The sequence below is a fragment of the Epargyreus clarus genome, unplaced genomic scaffold, assembly GCF_041222505.1.
Source record: "Epargyreus clarus isolate Ecla_fem2 unplaced genomic scaffold, WU_Ecla_fem_2.2 ptg000014l, whole genome shotgun sequence".
Taxonomy (NCBI): domain Eukaryota; kingdom Metazoa; phylum Arthropoda; class Insecta; order Lepidoptera; family Hesperiidae; genus Epargyreus; species Epargyreus clarus.
In genome coordinates this window covers 13,590,947-13,605,621 of record NW_027332222.1, presented here as the reverse complement: position 1 = coordinate 13,605,621, position 14,675 = coordinate 13,590,947, and positions in this window count along the sequence as shown.

The following is a 14,675-nucleotide window of genomic DNA, read 5'->3' as shown; positions in this document are numbered from 1 at the left end:
ACTCTTAGTATGAGGTTTTACGTTTTAAAAAAAGACTAGAATCAGCGCCCCCAGCGGATTGTATCAGAACTGATTGGAAATGTAAAGGGGAATACATAAACAAATACAAAAACAGTAATTTTTGTAAAAAGCCAAAAACTCATACTTACCCAAAGTATGAATTTTTAAGTTGACTGATCTAATACATTTATCAAAAAAAAAAAGATTGAATTGACAACCACCTCCTTTTTGAAGTCGGTTAAAAATACAGTAATTTAGGTAAGTCAGTTTAAAATAAGTATCTATAACATACTTCCACTATAAATACGGCACATGTCAATGTAGAGTTCGAGTGGCTGTTACGAAAACGGCCATACACCTCAGACAGCGTGCTTTGTGTAACAATATCTTACTCGAATGTGTGCTACCGGGCAAATGTCACCTCAGATAATATCAATATTGAAACTGGAAAAAGTTTATGTACAGAGACGGTTCCACTTTCTTTGACTTAAACAAAACTTGAATAAACGGTCTAAGCTAATACGTTACTAGATGTTAATGATATTTTTTTTAATGTCAATAAATAATTACTGAAATGGTTACGCTTTGTGTAGAGTCATTACGAGTGATATTTCATATTTTCATTACTTTCTTATTTTTACACGAATTTGAAATAAGGTGGGTTAGATCACGGAACAGAAAAAACTATGCACCTTATGTAATCTGGAGTAGTCATTTAACTCGGTGTAACCCAAGAAAATAGGAGCGAATGTATCATTGCTCTGGAGAATGGCTTTGAGGTGGCATCTGATATTGGCTTGATGACGACAGAGTAGATGAGAGCTACTTGGACTCATGTGAATGAATTTCAATGACCACTTAATGTCACACGTCACACGTAGTCACGACATATTTGTAGTGAGTGCAATATTTAAAATAAAAAACCCATTTATCACGATTAATATATATTATACCCACTGCGGGTCATATATATCCACTAGAAAGATACTGCAGTCATCAGTTGGAATAGATAGGCTTAACTAAGCAGAACGTTATCAGAAGAAGCTGCTGCTTATGTATTTTTAAAATCCCTCAGCCTGTCTGGATATTTACTAAATAATTGGACAAGTACGAGTCGAACTCGCACATGAGGAATCCATACCACCAAATTTTCATTTTTTTTATTTATAGTATTTGTTATCATAGTAGCCACAGAAGTAAATGCATTGTGATAACAGCTGATGTTAAATAATCATATCTGCAAACAAAATCCCTATCAACAAAACGCACAACAAAATTAATTAAACATTATTAAACCTAACAAAGATTTCAGCATAGCGGCACAAAGCCGGCTCCAACTTGTGCAACGTTACACTTAGTATAATCTGCAATTGGCCCAATTAATGAACGATATAGACATTCAAAGTTATTTGAATATGTCAAATGAATGAAGGTGTATACAAAGATTTCAGTATTGCAATATTGTGCACTAACCAAACTGGATCTTAAATCAACGCAAGTGCTTCTTGCGTAAACCGTTGAACGTATTTAGGAAACCTGTAATTGGTTCAACTCAGGTTTTGCTCTTTAAGGCATTATTTTAAGCCCTGAGTATTGTGTTCTAGGCGTTTATTTCTTGTGAAAGCTTAAGTAGCGAAAATTACATTTTAAATGTTGATAAATATGGCTATAGTTAGATTTAATCATTTGAAACGAGGAACATGAGGTCAAACAATATCTATATTTGTTTTTTTTTATTAACTCAGCGTACATTATTTATGGTTCAGTTAGCTTTTTTAAAAGGTAGTAAAAAGAAAAACCAAAACCATTAATCAATATAAATATTATTAATCGAATAATGCTTTTTATTGTAATGTATAGTACATTAATAACTTATTTAGACGAACGTAAATTTTAAAAATGCTACAAGTATAAAATGAATATAATCTATCCTTGTTGTTTTCAACCATTTGCCCATCTAAGTATCATGGTCTTATTTCAGAACTAACTTTTTACTTTACCCTCTCAAGTGCTACCCGTTAAGCCAGCGAAAATCTGCAGATTAATTAGCTAGTTTCCGTCTTTCCGTACTCCAACACTCTTGTACAAATTTGCACAGATTTCAGCACGATTGCAGTGTAGTACTAACCGGCTCTTACATCGACTACTTACGCAACTCGCTACAATTATTATCTGTAATTGGTCCGCAATCAGGCCTTTAACGGCCATGCGCGATTCGTTTGTGTTTCTTTCAAAAATATTGGATCAGTATACGTAACATTTGGGCTACATTTGCATGTCTCGTTTATAAAATCATTGATACAAATAACTGAATGAATATTTAAATGAATTGTGCAAAGTAGATACATAATTATTTGCTTTACAAACTACATTTTGGGTACAATCTTTGAGATGCTTTAGTTGCTGTTTGCAGTAATGACACTTTGTAGTAAGTTCATAAACAATAACAATTTTATGATCAACATAATTTAAAGAAACTGAAGCATATGTCTGTAATTATTAAATTAAAACAATTTAAACAGGCATTAGCCTAATTTGGTATTATCTCAATTATCCTACTTTATTAATGTTTGCTGACACGATACCCATTTGTAATTAATAGAAATCTCTGAATCTATTTTGATCTATGTTTCAGTTGAAAATACAAGATTAATAGATCACCTTTTATGTGCGAAAATGTGTAGCTCCCTGGATAAATATCGAAAAACTATGAGTCAAGGTTTTTCGATTCTTGCCCAACATTTTTTTAAAGCCCACAAGCAGAATCCACTAGATATGCTTGTCTTGAATAAGTAATAAAATAGGAGAAAAAATTACACATCTGCCTTATTTTATTCGCAAACTATATTATGTTTTAATTCATAATTCATTATTAATACAATAACCGTCATAGTAATAGATGGCTTATTTTATTTATAATTTTCTTGTATATATTTTGTAAATAAGTCCATTTTTAGTTTATATTTAACATTTAATGTATGTTAGTAATTAAAAATATGCTTACAAACTGCATAGACCATTTGTAATTAAATATGCAATCTATACGTTAATGAGTTTTATAACCGTCATGAGAAGAATATTTGGAATAATATATTTTGCATGTGCTTATCCTATATTTAGTGTACGTAGGCAATTCTTTCCCATGTTTTGTAGAGACTTATCACTCGTAATGCATGCAGAGGTGAAAGCTTAATGTCGGTGCCCTTGACTTCCAAGTAAGTGTAACACTCGAATACAAATAAGCTATTTGGTTTATTGTTCACCTAACCAAATTTACCACGTTTAAAAATTTAATACATGCAAGGCAGCATGTACATGATATAGAGAATTTAGTTATACAGGTGAAAAGGCTTCAGAAAAAGTAAAATTTTCATGTGAATGTGGTGCAAACGATACGTCTAAAACCAATTTGACATAATGGACCACTAGTAGTCCTTTAGACCACCGTTGATATATATGGAGTATGTATGTATGTATTGTATAAAGAGGTCAAAGTTACCAACAAGATAATTATCTATTTATATTATACCAAAAATACAAAACCTTTTAAAATAACAAACAAACGTATTAATTTTATATATTGGTTAATGGTTGCTATCATTCTTATCTATCATCGTTCATTGTTCATGAATACAATGGACGCTTAACATCGTAATAAGGCAAATAAATCCAATTGTGATAAAGTGACTATTGTTACATTCAAATATCGCTTAATATTCCTTATATTGTAGGTTTTCTGTCTAAGAACAACTCTATAGAATAAGAGATTAATGAAAAAGTAGTAAAGTTTATGATAATTGCAATAACACATTTATTTCTATATCTTATGTTGTTAATGACTTTATAATGTTAATTAGAATCTTGACTTTGAAAATGTACTTGTAGTTTGACTGCGAATATACGACCGTCTCCTATACGAAGGGTGTGGTAATGCGCGCGCACTTAATACGACGCGTTCCAACTCACTCCAACCTCACAGGAGGTGCCCATGTGTCAGTTGCAATCCCTATATGAGAAGAGGCGGATGGTCAGGACTCCGGCGTGCTGCGTCCGCAACCTTCTCTCCTTTTAGCGAAGGTGGACGGTCAAGGGAACCGAGAACGACGACCATAGCTATCTCTCCCTTCCAGCCCATAGCCTTCTTGTCTATAGCCTAGTTAATTGGATAATTTTCCAAAATGACCCTAATTAATGGACGCCCACTTACAGAACATGGGAGGCAGTAACCACTTACTCGTATCATCAAATAGGTTCGTGCTACATCAATGTCATAAAAAGTTAGCAAAAAACTGTACTTGAACCCAATAAAAATATTGTCTAATTAAAAAAAATAAAAGTGCTACTTTAATTACTTTCGAGACTAATGATAGTAGTCAAATTACTTATGCATGCACATTGCATAGGTGTACGGACAAGTTTACATGTCAGGCTTGACGAGTTGTTGGCACGTGTGTTGCTTTGTTAACACACTGTATTATAATATTTTATTATCGGTGTAACATGCGTGACTTTTTGTGAGGCTTTCGAAAACGACTGTATATTTTTTCTGGAAAAAGCCGTTAAAATTACACAATTAGGAGGCTAATTATGAAGCGGCGCGATCTAGTACGATTAGAATGATTTACAGTATTAGTCAAAAGCGTGGCCAGGGGGATTCAGAGGGGCGGGGGAGGATAGGTGTTCAGGGAGAAAATGAGAATGACCCTAGATAATACAGAAACCTCTTACACATTAGGTTTCTATCGGTCGGCGTCAAGACGAGCGATTGCCTCCTCCTCCCCTAGATATGCAAAAACGTCAAGAAGATGAAGATGCTCTTAGTATGTTAATCATAGATGGCTATGGTTTGACATTATAATAACAAGTATTATAATCTTACATGTGGAGTCGTGAACTACTAGTTGTAGTAGTCAAGTATTTTATTATAATACTGAATAATTTCAGTCTGTCTCGTGTCGCAGTACTAATCCTGTAGGCGTTCTTGTCAAAATACAACTATCTATTGCCAATTAGAAATAATCTTATTTTATTTTATCTTAGGCTAGAATTCTACCTCAGCTTGACCAAGTATTGCTGTACTGAATAAGGGTGTCTGATATAAAATTTACATAAAAATGATTTTTCTAATGTCCAATTTTGAAGCCAATCATCGATTGCTTTTAGAATTTCGCAGGTAAAAACACACTAGCTGATATTTACAATTATAAAGGTTGAAGGAAATTGTCTACAACTAAATAAATAATGGCTTCATAATCATAGGTTTTCCTGCATTCTGGGTGTCATAGAAATATAGTAAGACAAGTGCCTTTTAGCCAAGGACCGTATGACAGTGCCTAATGACGGCAATACGATTTCCGCTTGACTGAGAATCGAATCCTACGCCCAACGCCTTGTTATATTTATTCGCTGTTGTAAATTAAAGTGAATCAGAGAGTTGTACAATTTTACTTGTGATATGTATTGAATACTTGTAAAAATATTTTCTATCACGATTTCATACATTATAATTATGCTTAAGCCTTATTCTATTTTTATTTCTTAGGCTCTTGGCCAACTACCAAACCAGTAAAAAATAGAATGAGAAGGCTATTCCTGTTCATTTTGATGAGGAAGTGAAACATTGTGTAATTTCTAAATGTACAGTTAATGAAGATGTCAACTATAATTAGGAATTAAGCTTATTAAAAATGTAAAAATAACGCACTCGACGAATGAAGATTGATATCAATCCGCAATCACTCGATAAATATTGATAAGCACTGTGCACATTAGTAATATTGCATCTTATTTTGTGTCAGGATTTTGTGCGATCTAGAACTTCAAAGTAAAGATCAAATACATTTTTCCTACTTAGTGAAATTTTACGTATTGTGTTATTAATCCTAGAATTCGTAGACCGTTACGAAATACTAACACCTTTTTTGTAAAATTAATTCGTTTTGTTAGTATTGTAAAACACGAATACCTTTGAATTAAAATACTCAAATAGGTTAAATTATTGCCTTAAATACTTCCTAAATATACGTTCACTTTAATTCTTTTATTTATTTTATTTTTTTATTTACAAATTTGTGTACACAGAACATAACAAAGAAATAGAGTATTAAAAAGAAATGTAGTACAAAGGACTACTTATTCCAACTTGGAATTTCTTCCAGCAGCCCCTATGGTCAGAAAAATTGTATGTAAGGCAAATAAAGTGTGCACAAAATAGATAAGTAGGATAGATATCATATACATATACATATATACAATTATATACACATAATACATACATATGACAATATATACATACAAATATATACTTAATTATGACAGTGATAAGTAGTGCTCTTTTACTCTTCTTTTGAACAAAGAAATACTGTTGGAAAGACGAATATGGGGCGGTAGTGAGTTCCATAGTCTAACTGCATGAACGGAAAAGGAGCGGGAGTAGAAAGAAGTTTTGTGAGAAGGATAATTAAGAAGGGATTTCAGATGAGATCTACAAGGTGCCAGAGAAGGCCGTGTATATGAAAAACGGTGTTTCAGATAGGAGGGAGAGGATGGACTTTTCAGGATATTATAAAGGAGACAGAGGATACGAGTATTCCTACGAAAACGGATTGGGAGCCACTTGAGATCCTTGCGAAAATGGGAAACGCGATCGAACTTTCTTAAACCAAAGATGAATCTAATGCAGAGATTTTGCAAGCGCTCAAGTTTATTTAATAGCTCCTCTGTGGCATCCAAATAGCAAGCGTCCGCGTAATCTAAAATCGGCTGAATAAGAGTTTGAGTTAGAGAAATTTTTGTTTTAAAGGGCAAGAAACCTTGAAGACATTTAAGCGAGTGTAGAGAAAAGTGGACCTTGCGACTTACTTCTCGCACGTGTGAATCCCAAGATAAATTGGCATCCAAAACAACACCAAGGTTTTTTACTGTGTTGGATAATGGGATTGGAACGCCATCAATAATTATTGTTGGTAAAGTACTAAAATTCAGTAAGTTTCGATGGTATCTACTACCAACAATAATTGCTTGTGATTTTTTGGGATTCACCAAAATACCAAAAGCTTTAGCCCATTCACTTATCCGAGAGAGATCATTATTTAATATGTTAATTTCACTAACGGCGTTAGGTACAGTGAAGTGACGGTATAGCTGCAAATCATCTGCGTAAAGATGGAAATTTGAGGAAATAATTTTTGTAATGGAGTTTATGAAAATAGAGAAAAGTAATGGAGAGAGAACGCCACCCTGAGGAACACCAGCAGTGAGCTCACACCAGTCCGAGAAAAACTCCCCTTGGCGGACTCGCTGTGATCGTCCTCGAAGATAAGAATTAAGCCATGTAACGGCAGAAGATGAGACATTAATGGAACTGAGAACTCCAGAAAGGATGTCGAAGTCTACGGAAGTAAAAGCACTGCTGAAGTCCAACAGAACCAGTACGGTAAGAGATTTGTTCTCAATTGCCCACCGAACATCATCAGTGACATTCAGCAGCGCAGTTACGGTGCTATGACCGGGCCGGAAACCAGACTGGTAGGGGCTAAGAAGAGAATTATTAATTAGGAAAGTGGAAAGTTGCTTGCGGACAATGTGCTCAAGTACTTTTGAAAGAAATGGCAGGATAGAGATAGGACGGAAATCCGAAAAAGAAACGGGGTTCGTGTTTTTCGGCAAAGGGGTAATGTTCGCCTGCTTCCAAACAACGGGAAAGGTACAAGAGGATAAAGAAAAATTAAATATATGGGACATTATAGGAAGGATATTATCAAGGATTAATAAGATCATCTTTGAGCACAGATTGTCATTTCCAACCGCGGTCGAAGTTATAGATTTAATTGATTTTTTAACGTCTTCTTCCGTAGCTACCGTGAGGCTAAATGGTGAACAAGATGGTTTGGGGATATTTGTAAGTGTAAATAATGTTTTATTTTTAGTGACGGGATCCAAACAACAAGGCAAGAGAGAGAAATATTTATTTAATTGGTTTAGATCCAAGCCACTATTAACAATAGATGCAGGCTTGCAAATTCCTACAGATTTCTTCTTCAATAAATGGAATAAATCATTTGTGTAAAATGTATAATGTATACGGATTGTGTGACTTATAATCAAAGTAAGGAATGCCATCAAAAACACTGCTTGTAAAAAAATCCAAGCCTCGCCATTCAGCTCTTCCACCGTAAAAAGTCGTAAGATCCATGGAATCCAAGTCGGCTGATTCATACAGACTCTACTTAAGAGACCTTCCGTCTTAAGGTATTATCTCACTATCTAACCTAACAACATCTCATGGGACCATATCAATATTAAAAATATTTTATGTTTCAAATAAATAGATTGGATTTGGCAATCGTACTAAACAAACTAATTTAATTTAATATACATATACTTGTGATATACATTGTTTTTTTTATAATATAGAAGAAGCAGACTAAGCTGGAACGCCTCGGAAAAGTATATCTTCCTTACCGCACTCTTGAAACTAGAACATAGCAGCGCTTAAGACGCAAAAATTGATCTAGCGGTGGTGCTGCTGGAAGCGGTGATACCACAAACAGTTCACATTGTGTTTTAATCGCATCATATCGCAGCACACGAGTAACATTACTACGATTGCCAAGTCCAATCTATTTATTTGAAACATAAAATATTTTTAATATTGATATGGTCCCATGAGATGTTGTTAGGTTAGATAGTGAGATAATACCTTAAGACGGAAGGTCTCTTAAGTAGAGTCTGTATGAATCAGCCGACTTGGATTCCATGGATCTTACGACTTTTTACGGTGGAAGAGCTGAATGGCGAGGCTTGGATTTTTTTACAAGCAGTGTTTTTGATGGCATCTCATTCCTTTTTGTAGGTATGCCTACTTTTTTTCCTTTCCGGAATCTTCTATTACTTGAATGTCAACAACAGATTTCTTTAAAGCCCCCTCACTGTCTTACGAGAATGAGCGTTCTTTTTTGTAGGCAATATTTGTAGTTATTGTAAGAATTATTATTTGAAGAGTATATTAATAAAACATATTTTCCGCTAGACCACGTTTTTATTAAGTTCTATTTTAATCTTGAGTCACCGAACAATATCATTTTATACACAACCAGTAATATAGATTACAATTTATATTAAAAAGGTTCTTACAATACGCCCCCTTTATCTATATTACCCACCTATAACAAAACTCTACATAAATACTACCAAACATAACTCTTTCGTGGAACTGGCTAAATAGTTGAATCTCCCCACTAAACTCTGACACGGTAGACTACTGTTACTATCTGAGTTACCTTTTGTTTATTTCAAATCAACCTCCATTGAAGTTGACACGGACTTACAAACGGACATACCAAACGCTTGCAATAATTTTAAAATACATTGTCTCAAATAATCACTCAGTCATCTATAAGCATGCTATCACGCGAAGGTCCAACAAGAATTCAAGTTTGATTTTATTTTAGCACAAATTACGATCAGGCCTACACTCAGGCCGTTACAGGACCACTCTCTGAAATTAAATCACATGTTAAAAAGTTGTAAAATTCAGTTTATTTCCTCTCTCTAACAGGATAACGTCTATTACTATCATTACTTATATCAACAGATTCACGTTCCATTACTTCAGACTCGCTTACATCCGTCATAGCATTAGTCACATTACTTACTTCACTTGTATCTGTAACCGCAGGCAAACGTACACCTATATCACCTGTAACACCCGCATCAGTCATGCACTCTCTTCATTCATCATCACTTTCATTCGAACATGACAATAAATTAACTCGAAAAAGTTAATATTTTGACAACTGGAATTACTCCCGTTATCCTCAGGAAAAACATCGTCTAAAAACTTAACAACTCGACTGATTGAGATTTCACGTGTCTTCGTATTAAATAATCGATATCTTCTTATGAATATCCGACAAAAATCATTGGTTTTGACTTTGCATCCAATTTTCGTCTTTTCTGTTTGGTATAAGAGTATACGCCGCACATCCAAATAAGCATAAATGGGTAACATCTACTCGTTTCCCTGACCATTTTTGTAGTGGCACGCGGTCTTTCACTGCCTTCGTCGGACTCCGGTTTTTGATATAAATCACAGTATTTAACGCTCTTGTTCAAATTCGCTTCAATTTATAATAGACTTCTCGATTTTTCGATAATAGTTCTGTTAGCTCTCTCAACCATACCATTCTGTTTGGTGGTATATACTATATATCGCCTTCTGATGTAGAATTTCATTTGTTGACAAAAAATATCGTAAGCTCTATTACAAAACTTCGTTCCACAATCTGATCTCATACACTTGTTCGACCTGCTAGTTGCCTTTTCAACGCGAACTTTATATTTTTTTAATTTCGTAAAGTCTCACTCTTATGTTTGAGAAAATTAACATGTGTCATTCGAGTATATTCGTCGATAAATAATAACATGTACCTTGAACCGTTGAATGAAGTAGCTTCCATGGAACCACATAAACCTGTATGTACGATCTCCAGTATATCGTTCGCTCACGTTCAGAGTTTTGGAAATGGTTTCTTACTAGTCGACATATCCGTCGTAATGTTCACATCATCAAGACGAGTCACAATATTCTTTAAAATTCGCATATATTCCGGATTAGTACGGGCTAGTGTTCTATGCCAATATTTATTTGACATTGTCAAATTACATATCGGTGATTTGACAAATTGTTTAAATTTATGTATACCATGTACGTTGTGGCCAGTTGCGATGATATTATCTATAGAGTTACTAATAGTGCAACCGTTTTTCCGGAAATTAACAGTAAATCCTTTTTCAGTAAGTTTACTCACCAATAACAAAATCATACTTAAATTATTAGTCTGTATTTGTCTTCTGCATTCAACCTGTAGTTATTTTTAACATTATTACTTGCAAAGTATATTAATAATACATATTTTCAGCTAGACCATATTTTTCACCGAACAATATCGAAAAGTGCATTAGCGAAAAGTGCTGAAAGGGGTTACGAGGCCGATTTGGATAAACACTATAACTGCATCATTAGTTTTTAAAATATCTTTTTCCTTAGCCGGGAATCGAACGAGTTCAGTTTTCAAAAAATACACCCTCTATATTATTCCACTATATGATAGTGTCGCGTATAAGGATAAAATTCTGGAAAGTAATAATATGTGACAAATTAAAGTAAAAGGAAAATTTTGAAGAAAATACATATATTTTCATACCTTGGCATACTAATCCTTAAGGATTATACATATCATATGACTTATGTATAATTCTTTAGGACTATACATAAGTCATAAAATTGAAGAATTTGTTGGTTAATCAACTAATTCTTCGATGTTATGGCCATGACTTACGGCTTAGTATGAGAAAGTAATAGGTTGGCAACTAAGTTCCCGCCGAGGATTTATTTTTTAATAAAAATAGATAACTGATTAATTGGAAAATTCTTATTTTTCGTTGTTTACAACTTCGTAATAACGTTGAATATGATTTTCAATATCTCTTTGTTAAGTAATCACTCGGATTTGACTCGAAAAAGTCATTCTCGCAAATTGTCAACTTTACATCTGTATGTAAACTCTGCATACGCATAGCAAGTTACAAACGCATAGCAATTTACAAATCTAATATAATGGTCCTAAAAATAACCTTAACTAAGTCGAACATAAAAATATAAATTCTTGGAGAACAAAACGTCCGCTTTCGAATGATTTAAAACATAAGGCCAAAAAATTGTTAATATGCGAAATGTTTAAATTAATGAATGGCGGTAACTTAACTGCCAAATTATTATGAAAAAATTTGAATTTTCTTAAAAATGAGGCTTTTCCTTTACTTTGTCATTTATCATTACTTTCAAGAATTTTATCCTTATAAGCAACACTATGAGGTAGTGGAATAATATAGAGGGTGTATTTTTTTTTTCAAATATTACGTAAGTTGAAAACATGATTTTTTGTTTGTGTAGATATTGGTTTGTCTTTAATGCTATATGGTAGGTTTAGGTCTAAAACGGATAGGGCAAAAGGAATTGTGTAATTTGGGTAATCCGTTTAAAAGTTATTAAGGATTTTACATTGTGAACTTTGTAAAATTTTATAATTATGTATGCTTATTTTCATACAGACATTTATTTAAGCGCAACAAGGGCGAAATTTGCCTAAACATTTATTTCCTTGGAAACAAACATACTTACTTATAAACTTATTATTATTTTATAATACGGTGACAGTTGCTTTACCTCACGACAGTTATTGTATTTTGTGTATGTTACCGTTAGATTGCAGAATACGTTAGCATACACATTAACTAGTTAGTCTCAAGATTAGCTAGAAGATAATAATATGCAGATTAACTATGTAGTAAAATTCGAAGCATCTTTTCAGACTTGTTCTTTGGGCTAAAACATATGCCTTTTTACGACATAACGACGTATCGTGATACATAGCGACATCATGCCGCAAAGCGATATTGTTTCTTGAAAATATGCATGTTTGTCGTAAATTCATGACACGACGACGCATCATGGCATGCACGAAACGACGTCAAGGGGTGAAAATTGATACAATCGTCGTTTTGTACTTTAATACAAATGTAATGGGCAAGCTAATCTGCGTTTTAACTGATTAGGCACATTAGCCGCAACATATAGTTTTATTCTCATGACATTTGTCAGAAATTCGGAATGTTTTTGATATTATATTACTTTTTAGGGTTCCGTACCTAAAGGGTAAAAACGTGTACCTAAAGGGTTCCGTACCTAAAGGGTAAAAAAAGGTTCCCTATTACTAAGCTGTCCGTTTGTCTGTCTGACATAGAGCTCTATTTCTGGAACCTTAATAGATAGAAACTTAATTTTTTTACGGAATATGTATAATGATGGCCACTTTAACAACAAGTACTAAAAATAAAAATTAAAAACTTTCAAATAAAGAGAGTTTTTTTTTCTTTATAAGGAGGAAATCTTCAAAAGGTACCCGATGACGTGGAAGTGACGCGGGGTTATGTGAGACTTTTACTGCACTAAAACCCCCCGGTGGCCGTCCTCAATGTTTGTTGGAGAACTCCGAGAACTCCGACGAAACGCAACCGAAGTCCTCCAAGCGCGATGCCCCGATCGAGCTCTGCCCTGGGGAGGCAGTTTTCGCTCCTCCCAAACTATCCGGTGTTCACGACGGTATGCGACCACACATACCGCCGTCCTTCCCGGGGACACTTATAGGACGGTTCGAGCTCCCACTCGTGCCACGCCCAACTCCGGAAGCCCCTTTTAGTCGCCTCTTACGACAGGCAGGGGATATCGTAGCCCTATTTTAGTCCAGGAACTACAGGGACAAACATATAAGGACCTGCTATTTTTTGGCGTTTTTCACTTTATCTATTGAACCGTAATAGATGTTACAGTTGACATTTTCACAATGCATTCTATGGCTGCTATAATATCAATTAGTAAATATAAAAAACACATGTTTTTTTGGTACGGAACTCTCAGTGTACGAGTTCGATTCGCACTTCACCCATTATTTGCATTGAAGTTAAATTGAAGTTGGAATTGAAAACTTCTTTTGTCTTGAGAATAAAAACAATTGACGTCGCCAATAATAGTAGGGGAGCCCAAGAGGGGATTTCGAGAGTGACTCGAACGCGGCAGATTAAGATATGGGAGATACCTTACATCCTATAGAGTATCTTAAACAATCCATTTGGGGGGTTCGCACGGGGAAAATATCGTGAAATCTATAGTAGCTTAACTACATGCTGAAAACAATAAATTTATAACAATCTGACGATTTGAGGGTGGCGTTAGGGAGTAATAAGGTTGCAAAAAAATCGTTACCTGGACATACTTGAGTGCGGTATTATTTTTTTTAATATAAAGGAAATAATGCTAGAAAACGGGTAACATCATAATCATACCACTCGTTGATGTAGTGAAAAAACAGTCATTTAAAAAGAGAATATGTACATACACTATCTGATAGAGTCACTTATTAGCATGAATCCCTGGAAAGTAATGGCGTATAACAAGCTAAAGGAAAAGGCAAATTTTATAGAAAATACATTTTTTTTTCAAATCGTCGGTATAAAAAGACCCCTCCACTAAATCGTCAGATGAAGGGTTATGAGAAGTAAAACATCAGCTGGAATTTCCTGTATAATAATCTTACGCCCTCGAGTGTGTCAAGATAACGATTTTTTTTTTGCATTTTCAAAGAGTGACACTGACAGTCTTTCGAATCGAATCGTCAGTCTTTCGAATGGGCGACTCATCTGGGGTAACTTAATATCCCCTTTTGAAAATCTAATGCACTGGTGTAATTATTTTTCTCCATTTTTACCTCTCGTATGGCTGCAAACCAGCAGATAAACATATTTCTGCTGCGCCTTGAGTATGTCCGTCTGACTCATTTTTTTTACATCTTTCGAATCCTCTAGAAGCTATTCCCACCGTGAATCGAAAAATATCATACAAACTTTTCTTCACTCACTAAAGTGTAATCTATACAATCGTATAGGTCCAAACGACGCTCGAGTTTCTTCCCATTAAGCATCATGGGCTCCCCTACTACTCGAACATTTCGCGGACAGGAACACAGATTCATTAACTGCAAATGTAACTTTGTAATCCTATATACTTATATAGGATACAAAGTTATTTTATGTAGTTGGTGTATCTAGATAACCGG